We start from the raw sequence: 23416 nt of genomic DNA on the forward strand, positions 1-23416 counted from the left end.
ACAATAGGTTTTGTAGTGATTCCATGTTGTTGATGTAAAGCATATTTGGTCCGTGGTGTGTAATGAGGAGCAGGCACTGCACTTGACACATTTATAAAATTGCTTATTCCAGTTACTGTTAACCTCTTGGGGCTAGGTGGGACGCTAGCGTGCCACCTGTGGTGCACTCCATCAACAGCAGGTGCATTTCAAGAGCGGCAAATTTGAATCCAAATAAATGTCAAAATTCAAATTTTTCAAAAATACAACTATGTTACACCATTTGAAAGATAAACATCTCCTTAATCTAACCACGTTTTACGATTTCAAAAAGGTTTTACGGCGAAAGCATAAATTTAGAGTATGTTAGGACAGTACATTTACAAGAGTTGTGTGTAATGTTTTGTCAAGTCAAAGACAGGGTCACCAAAACCATAAAACCAGCTAAAATGATGCACTAACCTTTTACAATCTCCATCAGATGACACTCCTAGGACATTATGTTAGACAATGCATGCATTTTTAGTTCTATCAAGTTGATATTTATATACAAAAACAGCGTTTTACTATGGCATTGATGTTGAGGAAATCGTTTCCCTACAATAACCGGCAGTCAAGTCAGCGTCACAAATTAAATAATTAAAATTAGAAAACATTGGTAAAATATTATATTGTCATTTAAAGAATTATAGATTTACATCTTTTGAACGCAATCAACTTGCCAGATTTAAAAATAACCTTACTGGGAAATCACACTTTGCAATAATCTGAGCACTGTGCCCAGAAAAATACGCGTTGCGATACAGACTAGATGTCATGTTGGGGAGATCTAAAATCGAAAATACTATGTAAATAATCCATTACCTTTGATTCTCTTCATCAGATGTCACTTCCAGGTATCACAGGTCCATAACGAATGTAGTTTTGTTCAAAAAAGCTCATCATTTATGTCCAAAAATCTCCGTCTCGTTAGCACATGATGTAAGCCAGCCGGACTTCTCGTCATGAACGAGGGGAAAAAATATATTTCCGTTCGTTCAAACATGTCAAACGTTGTATAGCATAAATCATTAGGGCCTTTTTTAACCAGAACATGAATAATATTCAAGGTGGACGAATGCATAGCCTTTTATAACGTATTGGAACGAGGGTACCCAACATGAAGTAGCGCGCCAGGTGTCTAATGGGACATCACCGTTCCATGGCTCTTGTTCGGTCAGATCTCCCTCCAGAAGACTCAAAACACTTTGTAAAGGCTGGTGACATCTAGTGGAAGCAATAGGAAGTGCCAAAATATTCCTAAACCCCTGTGTTTTTCAATGGGATAGGTTTAAAGTCAATACAACACATCAGGTATCCACTTCCAAATGAGTTCTGTTATACTCACAGACACCATTCAAACAGTTTTGGAAACTTTAGAGTGTTTTCTATCCATATATAATAAGTATATGCATATTCTAGTTACTGGGTAGGATTAGTAACCAGATTAAATCGGGTACATTTTTTTTATCCAGACGTGCAAATGCTGCCCCCTAGACCCAACAGGTTAAATCCCCATGGATTGATGAGGAGTTGAAAAAGTGTATGGTTGAGAGGGATGAGGCAAAAGGAATGACAAATAAGTCTGGCTGCACAACCGATTGTCAAACGTATTGCATATTGAGAAATCATGTGACTAAACTGAATAAAAAGCAGACAACTACACTATGAAACAAAGATAAATGACAAACAATTATAGTAAAAAGCTTTGGAGCACCTTAAATGACTTAGGCATGACATGCCAGCAACAAACGCTCACACCACACATCCAAGTATATCTGACCAAAATGTAATTTTGAATTCCGTAAAGTAAGTCTAGAAGAGGTAAAAAAAAATATGTTGGTACTCTCAATCACGGCCGGTTGTGATACAGCCTGGAATCGAACTAGAATCTGTAGTGACGCCTCTAGCACTGAGATGCAGTGCCTTAGACCGCTGCACTACTCGGGAGCCCTAAACTGTATAGAGAAGGACATTCAACAAGTGCAGCACTTACACAAATGACTGATTGGCTGAGAGAAAGTGATGATAAAAAGATTGTTAGACTTGAGTGCGGCTTTTGACATTATCGATCATAATCTGCTGCTGGAAAAATGTATGGCTTTACACCCCCTGCTATATTGTGGATAAAGAGTTAACTGTCTAACAGAACACAGAGGGTGTTCTTTAATGGAAGCCTCTCCAACATAATCCAGGTACAATCAGGAATTACCCAGGGCAGCTGTCTAGGCCCCTTGGCAGCAGCTAATGGGGATCCATAATAAATACAAATACACATGCGGCGATCATCCGTTCACCTACTCTGCGTCTAACAGGCTCACAACACCACTCATGCGAGCATTGCAAAATAAATGTAGAAATATATATTATTCAATTATTGCACCCACACTGCTCGCGAGCGCGCCAACGAACATCTGCATTGCCAAGGGCTAAAATAGAAGTCAGTTGTATTTGTGACGCAGATCGCCCTGCAAGTTCTGCCTCTCACATCTCATTGGTTTATAGAAGCAGGTACCCACATGCCATCTCCTCATTGGTTATACCCACGTGGGTGACTGAAAGACGAACAAGGTCAGTGGCGGTAATGCACCTAATTTATGAAAGTTGCCAACCGCAATATCAAGTCCAGAGAAGGAAAAGCCTGGAAGGAGGAGAGATGACTAGAAACGATTCGGTTGACCGTTTTATGTGTGGATTCATTGGTGGAGTTGAGGACCTTCTGCATTTCAGGTAAAATAACAACTCAATGTTTATATCCCAGGACAAATGAGCTAGCAACAGAAAGCTAGCTAAATAGGACAAATTAGCTAGAAAGTGCAAGCTAGCTAGCTAAATTGCCATAAATGTTTAATGCTTTTCGACCTGTCCCCAAATTAATATAATTGGTTTAAAGTTTGTTTTGATATTTTAACCTGCATGTTGTGATCGCGATTGGTGTGGGGGTACAAAATACATTAATGCACGATGGCGTACGATGGCGCATGTGTGCAGACGGTTTGGGTTCCGTGTCACAAAGACATGGTGGTTAGAACCAAAGATCTCAAATTTTGGACTCATCAGACCAAAGAACGGATTTCCACCAGTATAAATGTCGATTTGCTTGTGTTTCTTGGCTCAAGCAAGTCTCTTTCTTATTGATGTCCTTTAGTAGTGGTTTCTTTGAGCTATGTCTGTTACTTGAACTCTGTGAAGAATTTTATTTGGGCTGCAATCTGAGGTGCAGTTAATTGCCGAAATCCTCTGCAGCAGAGGTAATTCTGGGTCTTCCTTTCCTTTGGCGGTCCTATACATATACAAATGTTGAGGGCAATGCCCTTTAGATTCCTGGCGAAGGTGGGCACTACTGCCTTGTAGAGGTGGACCTGATCACAAAGGCTGTCCAATTCCAGGGTGGAGTAGTGGGCTAGGTAGATGTTAGGTTGAGGCAATGTCACGGGAAATGCTTGTGTTTACCCACTGTATGGTAGCAGGGTGGAAGTATTTTCATGGTTGCAGGGTGGAGAAAACCACCTGAGTTGAGGAAAGTGGAAGAAGCTTGAGTGTTGTGGCCACCCTTTCCTGCTGTGCACTCAGGTCATTTGTGCCTGTGTGAATTATTATGTGGCTGGGTGACCTTAGTTGGTCCACAGACAGCAGGTCTTAGGGGCAAGCTGGGAGTTTGGACAGCAGAGTCTAGCCACTGTGTTTGGAAAAAAGTGTATTTTCTTGTAGTATTTCTCATTTGAGTTCATAAGGAGTACAATATGTGGCTTTTGTGTGTCTTCAGTTGGTGTGTGTGGGGGGGGGGGTTGATAGGAGGGGGTCTCCTGGGTTGGTGGTTCTTCATTTATATGTCCTGCTGTGATGTCGAGGCTGTGGTAAGGATCTGGGGTGAGCTGTTCTGTGACGCTGTCGGCTATGGTCAGGATCTGATGCGGGCTCTTCTGCTTGCTTGTTTGGGGTTGTTTGTCTGCAGGGCTGTTTGAGGGGGTCTGTTCTGACTCAATTGGGGTAGGGGAGTCATCACCAACAGAGAACTTCTCCTGCTGTGAACCCTCTTTGATTCTGTGTCCTGCTGAAGCTGTTTGCGGTTGCCCTGTACTAATACTGTTCCAAACTTGTACAGGTTGACATTGGCTGTCTCAGAGTCCTTGTTGTCTAGTATCCTGAGTTTACACCCATCGCTAACCCCCCCTCTCTTGACAGAGGGGTAGTGTGTCAATACAGCACTGCGCCATGATAGGGGTTGGTCTGTGTGGAAGATGAAGTTGCTTACGTTCCAATTGTTGAAGCAGTCAGCAAAAAGTGTCTCTGAATTGTCCACGAGGAGCTTATTTTTGTACGCTTTCCGTGCCTTCTCATTTTTTACATTCAAGGCCTACTGTACTGTGATGACCTCTGCACAGGGGGGAGCCATGGAGCAGGGAGCCAAAGTGGCCTATGCATTTGGGTGGGATGGAGGCTGTGAAACTGACATTGTTGGGCCCCAGGGCTTTCACACCTTTAACTTCACACATCGGTGCAAATTGAAGTTTCAGCCGGGTCTGTTCTGTCCTAACAAGCTTGGTAGCCATAACTTAGCATTCCATCTTCATAAAAACCTATATCTAAAGATTATTGTAATGTAATTTCCTTCTTGGATTTAGAAGTAGCTTTCCGACTGAACATTAATCACTCAGTTCCAGGTTGGAAAATATTTTCAGGTTTCTGTTGTGCTTCATATGTTGGGTATTGATTTGCCAGAACATTTGCTGGATAGTCCTTGGTAAGAATCCTTGGTAGTAGGGATCTTTCTAAGTAATTTTGTCCAAAACCGGGTTGTAGGTTTGGAGTAAAGTTTGTGTAGTATCCTATAAACAGTATGTCCTTGTGAAAAAAAAATCGAAGTTTATCGAACTCTAAATTTATCTTTTTGTAAATAATTGCTAGAAAAATCAGGAGCTCATCTGCTCATGAGCTCTGTCTCTCGGTCTCTCTGTCTGGGTCTTAATTCAATTTTAAAGGACTTTATTGGAAACATATGTTTACATTGTTTATTATCCATTTCACTTGCTTTGGCAATCAAAAATGAACAGTAAACATTTACAATCACAAAAGTTTCAGAGGAATATAGATATTTTAAATGCTATTATGGCTAGGTACCGTGTTATAACAATGTGCAAATATTTAAAGTACAAAAGGGAAATGGTATTTGTTCTTCACTGGTTAATCTTTTCTTTTGGCAACAGGTCACAAATCTTGCTGCTGTGATGGCACACTGTGGTATTTCACCCCAAAGATATTGGAGTTTATCAAAATTGGATATGTTTTCAAATTCTTTGTGGGTCTGTGTAATCTGAGGGAAATATGTGTCTCTAATATGGTTATACATTTGGCGGGACTAATACTGTTGCTTCAATCTAATTATCTATATGAAATGTGTAAGAAATATAATTTACATTAGTCCTACTTAAATTTTGGATGTTAACCAAATATGTGTTCATTTTCCAGTTCTAACAAAATTAAATTACAGAGCCCTCTGAAATATTGTATCATCGGTTGAGCATGAATGATCCCCCCATTTAACTTGGTATAGAGTGGCTGCAGATGAGATGGAATTCTGGAGCTCTTCCCTGCACACACAGATGGGTGTTGATTACAAAATATGTATCAATACAATCAGTTTAAGTGAAAAAAGGTCAGCTAATCTCATTGAAAAGGAAATACATTGTATGCCAAGACAAGGAGCGAGTCTATCACCATCTATATCAATTGGCCCTAGTTAATTCTGTAATGCCTCTAAATGATTGCCAGTATCGCCCATGGGCTGCGGACGTTGAAGTAAGCTTACAGCAACAGTCAACAAAGTGGATAACAAATTGTCCTGTATGACTGAAGCTGCCGGAGATCAAACAGATCAATGCTGGACAGATCCCGCCAAGCCTTGGGATCTTTGAAATGGAGAAAGCGTCAACAAATATGGATAAGAAAGGAATATCAAAAACACTGGCACTGGATGCCAAGGCAATAGGAATCAATACCTGACCCCAGAGCAGTGTTGTCATGTAGCTGAAATACTAAACAACATTCATCAGACACAGAGCTTTCTGAGACCCGTTTGGTCATTAGTTGACCAATCACAGCTCACAGCTTACACCCCCACTTTTCAGTTATTGTTCTCTTGCTAGATGGTCAGTTTTCAGAAGAACAAATTAGGTTTGCACTTCAATACCGAATCAGGATTGTCATCATCTAATGTTTGTCCTGTTTCCTGTTGTGTTGCAGTGGCGGCTTAGAAACTCTTACATAAAGAAAACCACAGGACATCCTCAGCGTTCATCTGGAGGCTGTAGTGTAGATCTTGTGTATCCCTCTGTAAGTCATGTATTTCTGAGATGCGATGGCGGCCGACTATCATTGAGAAAGCGATTATCTCCAGCTGGTTTTGAATCAGTGCCCAGTGTTCAACATAGTTGGTTGAGACTTACAGGCCTAACCCTGTCAGCTCCCTCTCTCTGAGAACGGCTTAGTGTTGTATTGAGGATGTAAACAAAGGTAGCATGCCCACTGTCTCACGTCATTTAGCTCTATGATTACTGCCATCATTCCACCACACACCAACTGTACCGCACCGATAAGTCTCTGGCATTTGAAAATGAAAATTGGGAACCATACATACTGTATGGTTCCCAATTATTAGCACAGGATACATTAGCTGGGGTTTGCTTTATTGGAACTTACTGGAAGTTGTGAGTTGGCATTACAGGGAAAGAACCAACAGGAGAGCAGACATTGATGTGACTGAGATATATAGCATAGGTTTTCAAGAAAATCACAGACCATCTCAGCTTTTCTCATTCATTGACCTTCAGTATGTGCAGACTCACAATGGACTTTTCAAAGACATGTCTTAGAGAGAATATGAGAAGAATGGTAAATACAAGCACACAGAGAGACAAACATGTATGCAGCCACACATGCATGCATGCACATACACATCAACACAAACACACACAATCAGAAGAAAAAAACATTGAAAATAAATCAGTACCTGGTTGGTGGGGTTCCAGCTCACCACTCTCAGAGCTGTCCATCAGACCTCCAAGGAGACAGAGAGTAGGGCAGAGAGGTATGATGGAGGTAGAACAGGTCCTGACCCCTGTCAACACTTGGTTGACTCACACAAAACACAGAGACGAGCCCAAAGAGAGCGCATAGGGTGTAGTCACAGTGGAGTGCTGTTTACCGATAAGGATACTTCTACTAAGAAATCAGAACAAAGGGTGAATGTCAAAAGTTTGAAGTGGCTCACCTCAACTTTGCATTCACCTATCCAGCACCTGTCCACAGGAAAGGAGATTAAGAAAAGGAGATGAGGAAAGGAAACAGTTTTAGACTATTGAGATGCAGCCCAGACATTCACTATCCCCCAGAGACCTGCCAAGCGTCATATCTCAGCCATCTGATTGAAATTAGAGGTGATGACACAGGACTATTGATTTAGAACTTAGAGTATCTGCATTTTCTAAAAGGACAGATCCAGTATTGATTAACTATCTTTACCACTGGGATCATGTTAAGTGTTGTACAGTAGTCATCAGGACTGGACACATCTAGCAAAATAAAATTGTGACAATACATAGCTGGAAATTACTGAGTTGGCAGTGTTCAAAACTGACCGTTTAGCCACGGCTCTACTCAGACATTCCATTCTGTTTTACCAGTGTGAAAACACTGACAGTACAGCAAGAGAGACACAAATTAATTGATTAGACAATATCTGTGTGTACAGATGGGGTCAACCTGTGCCCGAGCACCTGCTCTTTTGCCCTCATATGAAAATGTGCCCTTACAGCTCGTCTGCTGCATGCAGTGTGGCTACGGGTGCCGGGCAGAGAGTTTGAATACTGCTAGGCAGCTAGTTGGCAATTTTTGTTGTTGTATGCATCGGTCATGTTTGTCTTGCACCATTAAGGACAGAGAAGGGGGCAGATCTCAGTAGCAGAACAAACTATAATCAAGTAAAAACAAGTTTGTTTAGCTGATAGCCACTTTTTTCCCAAAGTCAATCGTCTCTAGTCATTTCAAGTTAAAAGGCCAAGGAATAACTTGCGGTTGCTTGTTTACGTCGTGTCATGAGTGAGTGTGTTCCCTTTCAGTCAGTCAACTTCGGTAAAACATACTATGGGGTAGAGGCCTTTATGGGTCAAAAAGTTGGACCTGTTCCGAAATGGACCTGGGCCTTTCCATTCCGGACCCGATATGCATCATTTTTTAAATATAGAGACCTGATCCAAGTGAGGAAAGCAGCAGAAACCTTATTAACTCGAGCTGATAAAGCGCAAAGGAGAGGTAGAAAATGCTGATGCTTTAGCAGGGGCTGTGGTGTGTATGTAGGCTACTGTGAGTGTGTGACACAGGGTGCAAGGAGGAGGGCGAGACAGCAACCAACCAAGCTGACTCGCACAATATAGTAGACCAATAACTGCCATAGCTAGGTTATTTAACATCCAATATAATCAAGTAGTACCTGTATTAACTGCATCAAACCGGGAGAAGCTAGTTGGCTAGGATAATTGAGGCTGCATGCGCTTTCTCGTCCTACACAGTTAAACAACAAAAACTACCTGTTAGCTCTTGGTTGTTGTAGCCTATTCTGCGCCTGTAACTTTGAATTCCATAAATTTAATTCCATCTTCTTTTGACTAGATATATCCTAACTTCTGCCACACACAGAGGCTCTATGCCTGTAGCCTATTGCTGCTTTGATGACTTATGATAGGTCAACAACAGGCTACATGCGCCACTCCCATGAAAAGCAAGAGCAGCTGCATATATTATGCAATTTCTATCTCTCAATATCTCTCTCTCTCCCTACTGCAGCCTCGCTATAGCAATAAGTATGATGGCTAACAGTGGTTTGCGAAAGTATTCACCCCCTTGGCATTTTTCCTACATCTAGACGTTCCGCTAGCGGAACACCTGCTCCAATATCCAATGATAGGCGTGGCGCGAATTACAAACTCCTCAAAAATACAAAAACTTCAATTTCTCAAACATATGACTATTTCACAGCATTTTAAAGACAAGACTCTCCTTTATCTAACCACACTGTCCGATTTCAAAAAGGCTTTACAGCGAAAGCAAAACATTAGATTATGTCAGCAGAGTACCAAGCCAGAAATAATCAGACACCCATTTTTCAAGCTAGCATATAATGTCACAAAAAACAAAACCACAGCTAAATGCAGCACTAACCTTTGATGATCTTCATCAGATGACACGCCTAGGACATTATGTTATACAATACATGCATGTTTTGTTCAATCAAGTTCATATTTATATCAAAAACAGCATTTTACATTGGCGCGTGATGTTCAGAAAATGTTTGCCTCCCAAAACCTCCGGTGAATGTGCACATTAATTTACAGAAATACTCATCATAAAGGTTGACAAAATATATAGCAATTATTTAAAGAATTATAGATACACTACTTCTTAATGCAACCGCTGTGTCAGATTTCAAAATAACTTTACGGAGAAAGCACATTGTTCAATATTCTGAGTACAGAGCTCAGCCATCAATGCAAGCTATACAGCTACCCGCCAAGTCATGGCATCAACAAATCTCTGAATTAGTGTTAGAAATCTTTCCTTACCTTTGCTGATCTTCAGCGGAATGCATTTGCAGGACTCCCACTTCCACAAGAAATGTTCATTTGTTCGATAAAGTCCATCATTTATGTCCAAATACCTCCGTTTTGTTGATGCGTCCAGAACACTATTCCAAAGGCACGATTGCGGTAGCGCAAATCAGTAGACGAAAAGCTCAAAAGTTCCATTACTGTTTGTAGAAACATGTCAAACGATGTTTACAATCAATCCTTAGGGTGTTTTTAACATAAATAATCGACAATATTCCAACCGGACAAAAGCGTATTCATTACAGAAGAAAAATAAAGAATGCTAGCCATGCGTGTAAGCGCATGAAGTAACTACATGCCCTCAGACAATCCACTGCTTGAACCGGCTGTTATTCCCTCAAAATTTACCATAGAAGCCTCAAACAACTTTCTAAAGACTGTTGACATCTAGTGGAAGCCTTAGGAAGTGCAAAATGACCCCACAGACACTGTAGTTTCAATAGGCAATGGTTTGAAAGACTACAAGTGTCAGATTTCCCACTTCCTGGTTGGATTATTCTCAGGCTTTTGCCTGCCATATGAGTTCTGTTATACTCACAGACATCATTCAAACAGTTTTAGAAACTTCAGTGTTTTCTATCAAATTCTACTAATAATATGCATATCCTAGTTTCTGGGCCCGAGTAGTAGGCAGTTTAATTTGGGTACATTTTTCATCCGGCAGTGAAAATACTGCCCCCTATACCTTAACAGGTTTTAATACCCTCCTTACCTGGTCCCTGAGTTTTGGTGGTGGTGGATTTAATGGTGCTCCGTGGGATGTTCAAAGTTTCAGATATTTTTTTATAACCCAATCCTGAGCTGTACTTCTCCACAACTTTCCCTGACCTGTTTGGAGAACTCCTTGGTCTTCATGGTGCCCCTTGCTTAGTGGTGTTGCAGACTCTGGGGCCTTTCAGAACAGGTGTGCATATATACTGAGATCATGTGACAGATCATGTGACACTTAGATTGCACACAGGTGGACTTTATTTAACTAATTATGTGACTTCTGAAGGTAATTGGATGCACCAGATCTTATTTAGGGGCTTCACAGCAAAGGGGGTGAATACATATGCACGCACCACTTTTCAGTTTTTAATTTTTGGGAATTTTTTGAAAGAAGTTAATTTTTTTCATTTCACTTCACCAATTTGGTCTATTTTGTGTATGTCCATTACATGAAATCCAAATTAAAATCAATTTAAATTAAAGGTTGTAATGCAACAAAATAGGAAAAATGCAAAGGGGATGAATACTTTTGCAAGGCACTGTACATGCCCTGTGTCCAGTGCGAGCTATAAGCACTTACATTGAATGGACCCGGGATATCCGGTTAATTGACCAGCTTTTTGTCTGTGTTGCTATTACAGCTCGCTTCAGAGCGCTCACTAAGCAGAATCTCTCCCAATGGATTGTGGAGGCTATCTCCCTGGTATGTAACAGCAAGGGTTGAGTAGAGGGGTACACGCCCACTTCACCAGGGCTCTGGCAGCATCTTGGGCATTGTTTAAAGGGTAAACTATAGGAGATATTTGTGCTGCGGCGAGTTGGGCATCACCACACTCTTTTGTGAGGTTTTATCGCTTGGATGTCACTACTCCCAGTGTGCTTTCCGCTAGGACAGGGGAAAGTCACTAGGCAGCTCGCCGTGTTGGCAATACCCAGACTTCTGCATCTGGCGGGGTCAGGTCTGGGTGGTCTGCCATGGACCGTTTCATTTAGCATCAGTTGGGGTTATCTTGGAACGTGATTATATTTCCCCGAAGTTGACTGACTGAAATTGGAATGTAACGTTATGACTATAACTACTGTTCCCTGAAGGAGGGAAACAAGGTACCACCCGTTCCTGTACTCACTGCTGAGTGGCATTTAATTGAAGGAATTCATCCGAGCCTCACACTTGTCATCTGTGGAAGGCGGGGCTTCCAGTGAGGCACACATTTTATTGGCCTTGTCAGGTGTGATTGTAGATCCATTAACCAAAATCACAAGAGTGTGACTCCCCATAAACGATTGTACCTCGTTTCCCTTCTCCAGGGAACAGCAGCTATAGTCATAACGTAAAGTTTTTGCAGAAAATAAATAGGCCTGTAAATGTTGATATTTTGGCTACAGAGTCATTTGGTATAGTATGAATTTCGAGTAATGAATTTGTTGTTTTGAGGGGGGGCGCATGTTGTGCACGTGGGCATGCACTTCTGTGTGTGGTTTTGCATTTGTGTACCTATTTGCTGTATGTATGTGTGTGAACAGTTTCTGCAGTGCGAATGTCAATTAATCCCAGCCTAAATAACCCATAGTAATTTAAAAGCTTCAATCCCACTCAGAGCCAAGGCAATTTCCACCCACTCCCCATCTCAGAATGTCATGACTCAATGATTGCATAACAGATCCAATATTCAGCCTTATTGACAAAGCCTGACTGTATGACAGTACTACCATTGTTCATGTACTGTATATTTTTTTGAAAGAAGAAAAATCCTTTCCTCTTCGCTATCTTTTGTACATAATATTATTTTCCGTTGTCATGCATTCAGAATGAGTGCATTCATCAGAACCCAGATGTTCTTGGACTTCCTTTCAATATATTAAAATCTGAGACCTAAAAAGTGATTTCCGACACAGCAGGAACTCTGCTTTTCATGACAGACTAATGTATAATCTGTATTTGTGTGCATGCCATCCTGTCACTGTGTTGTTTGTAAAGTGGGCATCCTGAATATCTTTGCACAGGTAGATTTTTGCATAACCTCTATCGCGTCAAGTCATTCCATCTCCTTCAGAACTGCAGCAGCATAAACAAAAGAACACACACTCACAATAGCAACGGTCATAAAAACTATTTGAATAAATGCGACAGTTGGACAATGGATGAAAATACTCCAAACTTTTTACATTTTTATAATACATCAGATATTGACTTAATTATAGCACATAAAACATTTTACTGGCGCAGAGAAAAAATGAATGGAGTTCTGGGAATTTAGTGGGAATTTATGTATTCAATTTATTGTAAAATTTCAGTTTTTCTTAAAATGCAGTCATACAGTTAAAGTCGGAAGTTTACATATACCTTAGCCAAATACATTTCAACTCAGTTTTTCACAACTCCTGACATTTAATCCTAGTAAAAATTCCCTGTCTTAGGTCAGTTAGGATCACCATTTTATTTTAAGAATGTGAAATGTCAGAATAATAGTAGAGAGAATTATTTCTTTCAGAATGTATTTCTTTATTCACAATCCCAGTGGGTCAGAAGTTTACATACTCTCAATTAGTATTTGGAGCATTGCCTTTAAATTGTTAAACTTGGGTCATACGTTTCAGGTAGCCTTCCACAAGCTTCCCACAATAATTTGGGTGAATTTTGGCCCATTCCTCCTGACAGAGCTGGTATAACGGAGTCAGGTTTGTAGGCCTCCTTGCTTGCACATGCTTTTTCAGTTCTGTCCACACATTTTCTATAGGATTGAGGTCAGGGCTTTGTGATGGCCACTCCAATACCTTGACTTTGTTGTTCTTAAGCCATTTTGCCACAACGTTGGAAGTTTGCTTGGGGTCATTGTCCATTTGGAAGACCCATTTGCGACCAAGCTTTAACTTCCTGACTGATGTCTTGAGATGTTGCTTCAATAAGCCACATAATTTTCTATTCTCATGATGCCATCTATTTTGTGAAGTGCACCAGTCCCGCCTGCAGCAAAGCACCCCCACAACATGATGCTGCCACCCCTGTGCTTCACGATTGGGATGGTGTTCTTCGGCTTGCATACCTCCCCCTTTTTCCTCCAAACACGACAATGGTCATTATGTCCAAACAGTTCTATTTTTGTTTCATCAGACCAGAGGACATTTCTCCAAAAAGTACGATCTTTGTCCCCATGTGCAGTTGCAAAGCTTAGTCTGGCTTTTTTATGGCGGTTTTGGAGCAGTGGCTTCTTCCTTGCTGAGCATGCCTTTCAGGTTATGTCGCTAAAGGACTTGTTTTACTGTGGATATAGATACTTTTGGACCTGTTTCCTCCAGCATCTTCACAAGGTACTTCGCTGTTGTTCTGGGATTGATTTGCACTTTTCGCACCAAAGTACATTCATCTCTGGGAGACAGAACGCATCTCCTTCCTGAGAGGTATGACGGCTGCGTGGTCCCATGGTGTTTATACTAGCGTACTATTGTTTGTACAGATGAGCGTGGTACCTTCAGGCCTTTAGAAATTGCTCCCAAGGATGAATCTGACTTTTTTTCTGAGGTCTTGGCTGATTTCTTTTGATTTTCCCATGATGTCAAGCAAAGAGGTACTGAGTTTGAAGGTAGGCCTTGAAATACATCCACAGGTACACCTCCAATTGACTCAAATTATGTCAATTAGCCTATCAGAAGCTTCTAAAACCATGACATCATTTTCTGGAATTTTCCAAGATGTTTAAAGGAACAGTCAACTTAATGTATGTAAACTTCTGACCCACTGGAATTGTGATACATTGATTTATAAGTGAAATAATCTGTCTGTAAACAATTGTTGGAAAAATGACTTGTGTCATGCACAGTGTAGATGTCTTAACCGACTTGCCAAAATGATAGTTTGTTAACAAAAAATTTGTGGAGTGGTTGAAAAACGATTTTTAATGACTCCAACCTAAGTGTTTGTAAACTTCAACTGTATACGTTTTGTTATTAAATCAGGTAGTTTTCAAAATATTTTGTTTTATAATAACAAAAATTAGGTGCCAAATTAGCATAGATACATAGGCTGTATTTGCACATATTAATGCATTAACATAAATGGGTGGATCAGGGCTGCAACCACTAAACACTTGCTCTGTCTACCTAACCTGCACTCACCTGCGCTGTCTAGACTTCCTCATTAAAATGCTCTTGCATAATTCAACAAGTGTGTCAATAGCAGGATACAATCGGATTAAAAATCTAATCAAATTGTATTTGTCACATGCAACGAAAACAACAGGTGAAGAAGACCTTACAGTGAAATGCTTACTTACAAGCCCTTAATCAACAATGCAGTTTTAAGAAAATACCACAAAAAAAGAGAAGAATAACAAACAATTAAAGTGCAGCAGTAAATAACAATAGCGGGGCTATATACAGGGGATACCGGTAAAGAATTGTGCGGGGGCACCAACTTTGAGGTAATTGAGGTAATATGTACATGGAGGTAGAGTTATTAGAGGGTGGGGGGGCACAATGCAAATAGTCTGGGTAGCCATTTGATTAGCTGTTCTGGAGTCTTATGGCTTGGGGGTAGAAGTTGTTTAGAAGGCTCTTGGACCTAGACTTGGCGCTCCGGTACCGCTTGCCGTGCGGTAGCAGAGAGAACAGTCTATGACTAGGCTGGCTGGAGTCTTTGACAATTTTTAGGGCCTTCCTCTGACACTGCCTGGTATAGAGTTCCTGGATGGCGGGACGCTTGGCCCCGGTGATGTACTGGGCCGTACACACTACCCTCTGTAGTGCCTTGAGGTATGACGGCCGAGCAGTTGCCATACCAGGCAGTGATGCAACCCGTCAGGATGCTCTCGATGGTGCAGCTGTAAAACCTTTTGAGGATCTGAGGACCCATTCCAAATCTTTTCAGTATCCTGAGGGGGAATAGGTTTTGTCGTGCCCTCTTCACGACTGTCTTGGTCTGCTTGGACCATGTTAGTTTGTTGGTGAAGTGGACACCAAGGAACTTGAAGCTCTAAACCTGCTCCACTACAGCCCTGTCTATGAGAATGGGGAAGTGCTCGGTCCTCCTTTTCCTGTAGTCCACAATTATCTCCTTTGTCTTGATCATGTTGAAGGAGAGGTTGTTGTCCTAGCACCTTATGGCCAGGTCTCTGACCTCCTCCCTATAGGCTGTCCCATCGTTGTCTGTGATCAAGCCTACTACTGTTGTGTCATCAGCAAACTTAATGATGGTTTTGGAGTCGTGCCTGGCCGTGCAGTCATGAGTGAACAGGGAGTACAGGAGGGAGTTGATCACGCACCCCTGAGGGGCCCCCGTGTTGAGGATCAGTGTGGCGGATGTGTTGTTACCTACCCTTACCACCTGGGGGCGGCCCATCAGGAAGTCCAGGATCCAATTAGTGATGAACTTTGAGGGCACTATGGTGTTGAACGCTGAGCTGTAGTCAATGAATAGCATTCTCACATAGGTGTTCCTTTTTGCCCTGGTGTGAAAGGGCAGTGTGTAGTACAATATAGATTGCATCATCTGTGGATCTGTTGGTGTGGTATGCAAATTGGTGTGGGTCTACGGTTTCTGGGATAACGGTGTTGATGTGAGCCATGACCAGCCTTTCAAAGCATTTCATGGCTACAGACGTGAGTGCTACGGGTTGATAGTCATTTAGGCAGGTTACATTAGTCTTCTTGGTCACAGGGACTATGGTGGTCTGCTTGAAACATGTTGGTAATACAGACTCAGACAGGGAGAGGTTGAAAATGTCAGTGAAGACACTTGCCAGTTGGTCAGAGCATGCTCGCAGTACATGTCATGGAAATCCGTCTGGCCCTGTGGCCTTGTGAATGTTGACCTGTTTGAAGGGTCTTACTCACATTGGCTGTGGAGTCCGTGATCACACAGTCATCCGGAACAGCTGATGATCTGATGCATATCTCAGTATTACTTGCCTCGACGCGAGCATAGATGTTATTAGCTCGTCTGGCAGGCTCGTGTCACTGGGCAGCTTTCGGCTGTGCTTCCCTTTGTAGCCCTGCCACATCCGACGAGCGTCGGAGCCGTTGTAGTACAATTCAATCATAGTCCTGTATTGATGCTTTGCCTGTTTGATCTGTCGTTGGAGGGAATAGCGGGATTTCTTACAAGTTTCCGGGTTAGAGTCCCACTCCTTGAAAGCGGCAGCTTTACCCTTTAACTCAGTGTGAATGTTGCCTGTAATCCATGGCTTCTGGTTGGGGTATATACGTACAGTCACTGTGGGGACGATGTCCTCGATGCGCTTATTGATGAAGCCAGTGACTGATGTGGTGTACTCCTCAATGCCATTGGAATATGTTCCAGGATTCTTCCAGTCTGTGCTAGCAAAGCAGTCCTGTAGTTTAGCATCTGCTTCATCTGACCAAGTTTTTATAGACCGAGTCACTGGTGCTCCCTGCTTTAATTTTTGCTTGTAAGCACGAATCAGGAGGATAGAATTATGGTCAGATTTGCCAAATGGAGGTCAAGGGAGAGCTTTGTACGTGTCTCTGTGTGTGGAGTAAAGGTGTTCTCGATTTGTTTTCCCTCTGGTTGCACATTTAACATGCTGATAGAAATGAGCGAAAACTGATTTAAGTTTCCCTGCATTAAAGTCCCCGGACACTAGGAGCGCCGCCTCTGGATGAGCGTTTTCCTGTTTGCTTATGGTGGTATACAGGTCATTGAGTGCGGTTTTAGTGCCAGCATCGGTCTGTGGTGGTATGTAGACCACTACGAAAAATACAGATAAACTATCTTGTAGATAGTTTGGTCTACAGCTTAACATGAGATACTCTACCTTAGGCAAGCAAAACCTAGAGACTTCCTTAGATATCCTGCACCAGTTGTTGTTTACATATGCATAGGCCCCCGCCCCGTGTCTTACCAGAGGCTGCTGTTCTGTCCTGCCAATGGAGTGTATAACCCGCCAGCTGTATGTTTTTAATATCATCGTTCAGCCACGACTCTGAAACATAGGATATTACAGTTTTTAATGTCCCGTTGGTAGGATATACGTGCTTTCAGTTCTTCCCATTTATTTTCCAGCGATTGAACGTTAGCTAGCAGGACGGAAGGCAAAGGCAGATTAGCCACTCATTGCCTGATCCTCACAAGGCACCCTGATCTTTTTCTGCGAAAGTCTGTTTCCTTCTCCATAGAATGACGGGGATCTGGGCCTGGTTGGGTGTCTGTAGTATATCCCTCCTGTCCGACTCATTGAAGAAAAACTATTCGTCTAATCTGAGGTGAATAATCGCAGTTCTGATGTCCAGAAGCTCTTTTCGGTCATAAGAGACGGTAGCAGCAACATTATGTAGAAAACAAGTTAGGAACAACGCAAAAAAAATAAAAAAATAGCATGGTTGGTTAAGAGCCGATAAGACGGCAGCCATCCCCTCCGGCTCCATTATCACCCAATGTTCACACTTGGTTTAACAAGAATTTAAGCTTTCTGCCAATATCAGATATGTCTTTGTCCTGGGAAATGTTCTTGCTACTTACAACATCATGCTAATCGCATTAGCCTACGTTAGCGCAACCGTAATATGGAGGACCAAACCTGCTATAATTAGAAATAAATGCACACATATAAATAAATCCATACAAATAAACGAGCTAGAAAATACTAAAATACGGACACATTTAAAAAAAAATGTCTCTACATATCTGTATGCATTCAATTATTTATCTGTGTAATATCGAATTATTCAAACTTGATTTTATGATGAACTTATATATAAATTCATTTATTTCTATATTCCTCCAATATGATCATGAGAGGATGTCAATCATAAGTCTGTGGGTGAAATCTAACACACCATTGGTTGTCCTGGCATGTTGTCCGATTGCTTTTGCCCCACCCATATGAAGTTAGCCACAATAACAATTCGCCACAATAGTGGAATTTGTGGTTCGCCTTCAAAATAAAAGTTCCGTATTGAAACTGATGCAACCAGATACAAATAGTGGAATCATGCCATATTTGGAATAGAAAATGCTTAACAAGTTTGGAATGTTATAAATTCACCAAGACAAATAATCAGTTGAAATCACACTGTGAATGTATTAGACTTCAGAATTTAATTTGGGGCGTACCTTATGCATTATACAGCCTTGCCTATATATATTGGGTCCATGAAATATTCACAACTGTGAAGAGTTACACAAATATTAGCGTCATACCTCTTATTGCAGGACTTTGACTGTGGGAAATCACATATGAGATTCTTCAAAGTAGCCACCCTTTGCCTTGAAGACAGCTTTGCACACTCTTGGCATTCTTTCCACCAGCTTCACCTGGAATGGTTTTCCAACAGTCTTGAAGGAGTTGCCACATATGCTGAGCACTTGTTGGCTGCTTTTCCTTCACTCGGCAGTCCAACTCATCCTAATCCATTTCAATATGGTTGAGGTTGGGTGATTATGGAGGCCAGGTCAACTGACGCAGCACTCCATCATTCTCCATCCTGGTCAAATAGCACTTACACAGCCTGGAGGTCTGTTGGGTCATTGTCCTGTTGAAAAGCAAATGATAGTCCCACTAAGTCCCACTTCTCCAAGATGGCGTAGCAGTTAGACGTCTTTGACCTTCGTCTTGTCCCATGTGTGTGTATATATATATTTACATCTTTTCTTCGCATATTATATATATTTTTTCTAAAAACTCAACCTCAAAACACTCTCCTGCAACCCGCCTCACCAATTACAAAAAAAGGTATTATTTACCTCAAATCTGAAATCCTCAATAGAAGCTAGCCAGAGGTTAGCCAGAGGTTGGCCAGTTCACTGGCTAACGTTGGAGTTCAGCTAGCCACGGTTAGCGGTCATCAGCTATCCTTAGCTCGAAAAGCTATCGCCAGTTTTGTACAGCGCGACTCAGACCAGAGCATACCGGACCTATTTTCTCTCCATGTCCCCGGATTTCTAACGCAGGCTCTGGACATCTACACCTGGATCTTGCAGCTAGCTAGCTGCTACCCGAGTGACTATTGGCTAACGTCGGTCCCGGAGCTAACATCAATTATTACGGAGCTAGTTAGCTGAAGAGTTCCATCAGCCACTCCTGGTCTACAATCACCTATCCAGACCCGTTTTACTGCCGATGCGGAGCCCCATCGGGCCTTCACGACTGGACTACCAACGTTATCTGTCCGAGGGAGTTATCCAACAGGCCCCTCCGTCACGACGTAACCTGAACGCCCATCTGCGGCCTGCTAATCGTTAGCTGTCTTATCGGCTGATATCTGATTAGGTCTTTCGGACAATTTTCTTGGGCCACTATAACTATAACTATTTTGCCAATTGGACTGGTCCCCCCTACCATACGGAATGCCACTAATCTACAGACGAAACGCACGAGGTGGCTAAAAACAGACCTCCCTCCATCTTCAGCCAGCTTGCTACCTATGATCCGGCTAGCTGTCTGAATCTCACGGGACCCTTATGATCACTCAGCAAAGCATGCCTCTCCGTAACCCTTTCACATGTACCATCACACGGGGTGTGATCGTTCTACAGTGGTCCCTGAAGCGTACGATCACACCCATGTGATTAGAACACTCATTTAGAACGCTCGTTTAGAACGGCCAGTTTTGAATGACGCAACAATCAGCATTTGAGCTGGCCACACTTTTTTCAGAAACTATTTACACAAACACAGTCCTTAAATAGTTATGTCCAGAATGTGAGCAGTTTATTTTTGGATGCATGTTCAGATATTCACAGAAGTGTGTGTGTGTGTGTGTGTGTGTGTGTGTATATATAGCATAACACAATCATCCTAACCGGAAAAATGTAGGCTACATTTGTCCTAGCGCTAACTGAAGAAAGATTGACCCAACACAAGCAGTCATATTTTCTAACTCTCGGCTGACATAAACTACAATGTGAATTAGCTAATAGCAATCACTATGTATAATTAATCACATCACGGGTGAGCTCACCATTGATCGAAATAATTAGGTAAAACGCTTTCTAGAAATCGACAGTAATCCGACGATTAGTTTCAGCGCGCAGCCATGCATTTTTTTCCTCACAGAAACCGAAGATAATAACAGACAAGATGAGTTAGGTCTGTTTATAGTATGCATGTTGAAGGGGTGTGTCTACCGTCGTTCACATCCCACCATTCATTTCCAGAAGTCCTCAAAAAAATGAGTGAACTCTTACTCACCTCATTTTGTTATAACATCTTTGGTCAGACGATTACGTGAAACCCAGAATGCATTGTATGTCAACAAACATCGCTACACAGCTGGAATTAGCTTAGCTCATCATAATCAGTATAACCTTCAAATAAGTATTTCACACACATAATATGTGCCCATTACAATCTATGCAAGAATCGGAATGCATGATTTGTCACCTAGAATTGAAAACATGTGAATAAAACAGTAAATACACATAATTACCACACAAAACATTTTCTGATAGTGATTTATTGATACAAGTGAGGCATGCCGGCAGTCAATCACGTACCCTCTCTCTCTGAGCCTTTCAGTGTTGTTGTTTATGTCTGTAGCTAGTGAGCTAAGCTGTAGCATTAGCAATGTCTTTCAAAAGGAGACAACTCACAAATGTGGAAATTCTGGAGATTTTTTAAATTCTGACAATGAGTCTGAGTATGAAAGTCAGAAATCAGATTCTGACAGTGACAGTGAGGAGCTGCCCCCCAACCTTGTAGCCATTGAGAACCGTGAATCTGAGGATCCCTTGTCCACTGACGAAGTACCAGGTCCCTTTGAAGATGCTGGTGGTGATGGAGGCAGACCGACAGTGGATGATGTACAAGAGTTCTGTGGTAGCTGGAAGGCCGCCAGTCATTTCACCCCTCCTGGCCCTGCTGTTTGCTTTGATGAGTCCGAGTCTGGAGTGCAACGCCCCTTGCCATTTCCAACTGAGGCAGAGTGCTTCAAGTTGTTTCTGACAGAGGAGCTCGTGGGAAACATGGTACAGGAGACCAATCGCTATGCCTTGGAGCTACAGGAGAAGAGAGAGCCAGGAGTGAGGGGGAAACTCGCTAAATGGGTAACAACCACAATTAGTGAAATGTATACCTTCCTGGTGACAGTCCTCCTCATGGGGATAGTAAAGAAGAACTCCCTAAGAGACTACTGGAGCACAGATCCTATGTTTGCAACTCCCTTCTTTGCCACCCTCTTTTCCCAAGACCGCTTCCTAATTCTGCTGCGATGCCTGCATTTCGTCAACAATGCTACTGCCATCCTAAGTGACCCGTTATACAAAATAAGAATTGTTCTTATCAGCCTGACATCAGCATTTGGTCGGGTCTTTGTGCCATAATAGGACCTATGCATTGATGAGTCCCTGATGTTATGGAAAGGTAGGCTGGCGTTCCGTCAATATATTCCCTCCAAAAGGCACAGGTTTGGGGTCAAGTTCTTTGTCATGTGCGACGTGAAGACAGGATATGTCCTGGATATTATAGTGTACACAGGGTCTACCACTGACATCAAACATTATGAGGGGCTTGGGGTGTCTGGGTCCGTGGTGATGACCATGCTGGCTCCTCATCTCGGCAAGGGACACACTTTGTACGTGGACAATTGGTACAGCAGTCCCACACTCTTCCAGCATCTGCTCTCCAACAGCACAGGGGCCTGTGGCACAGTCAGGTCGAACAGGAAGGGGATGCCGGCATTCGGATGCAGGAAGATTCAGAGAGGGGAGGTGGAGTTCCAGGAGAATGGTCAACAGCTGGCAGTAAAGTGGCATGACAAACGAGACGTCCATGTCCTCTCCACTGTCCATACAGCAACCATGTCGGCCACAGGGAAGGTGGACCACCTGACGGGAGAGAGAAAGATAAAACCAGATTGTGTGCTAGACTATAACCTCAAAATGGGGGCCGTGGATAAGGCGGACATGATAAACAGCTTTGTGGTATGCACTCGGAAAACGACCAAGTGGTATAAGAAGATATTTTTACAGCTGATCGACACTGCTATCCTCAACGGCAGCATAGTTCACCGCCAACTAACAGGTGAGATGATTACTGAACAAGGTATTTTTGTAATTGGATGTACAGTTCACATACAAATCCATTATGCAATTACAATGACAATATCTCACCAACCTACCCACTGCCTCATCATCCTCTAACTTTCCTCATCCTCCCCACTCCCTCATAGGTAAAGTAATTACCTACCAAAAATACAGAGAGAACCTCATGAGAGAGCTGTTGGAGGAGCACCACACCCCTCGGCGCCCCTCCACTGGGGGTCGCCCTGCTGTAGACAATCCCCTACGCCTCACTGCACGGCATTTTCCCTGCAAAGTCCCTCAAACTGCTGCTCAAGGTAGTCGCACACGGAGGCACTGCAAAGTCTGCCTGTCTGGCGCCAGGAGAAGTAAGCAGAGGAAGATGACAAAATACATGTGTTTAGCTTGTGATACACCTCTATGCATTTCACCATGCTTTGAGGAGTATCACATGCTCAAGCATTATTGAGCACATCTGCAGCAATAAGTGACTGACTGACCTGACAGGTGACTTGACAGGTTACCTGCCATGATACTATGCCTTTAGAGGTGGGGGTGGAAATGCAGTTGTTGTTCAGTCACTGCATGAATATTAAATATGGGTTATGCATATTCAATGTTTTGTCCTCTAGTAAAACAAGTTGTTGTTGAACCAACTACCAATACTTCAATAAAATAGACGACTATTACATATTGGCCTATGTGTTTTCTTGCTGTGTTTCCATCCAGTAAAACTGTTAAGGAGAGAACGTTAAGCATACAAAAGCTGTCCTCAATCTTCAGCTCGAAAGATGTCCAGTTCCAGTTATGATAATGGCAAATACTGTTTGTGGTTTCTGAAAGTACAGAATATAGAGGAATTATTAATTAGAATACAATATAAGGATATAGCAATAAAACAATATTACAAATAACGTAATAAACACAGCTATAAAAATAGTTTATTGCATTGACAAAATCACAGATTTGAGTTATAACAGTAAGAAACTAACTTTTGAGCTCCACAAAGGGGCAAGGCAGGGCAGAACAGAGCTATGCTGAATAGACCAAA

At 42.2% G+C, this 23416-nt stretch overlaps 1 long non-coding RNA gene across 1 annotated transcript; it reads right to left on the reverse strand.

Annotated features, from left to right (window-relative positions):
- Window positions 1–21376: 21376 nt before the first annotated feature.
- On the reverse strand, window positions 21377–22925 carry LOC145862979 (uncharacterized). The gene is made up of 3 exons (XR_014382288.1): window positions 22866–22925; window positions 22532–22714; window positions 21377–22170 (listed from the first exon to the last, which is right to left on the reverse strand). It is a non-coding gene; the product is annotated as an uncharacterized LOC145862979 (long non-coding RNA).
- Between the last annotated feature and the right edge of the window lie 491 nt (window positions 22926–23416).

The sequence above is a fragment of the Salmo salar genome, chromosome 23 (genome assembly GCF_965601325.2).
Source record: "Salmo salar chromosome 23, fSalSal1, whole genome shotgun sequence".
In the NCBI taxonomy this organism is placed as follows: domain Eukaryota; kingdom Metazoa; phylum Chordata; class Actinopteri; order Salmoniformes; family Salmonidae; genus Salmo; species Salmo salar.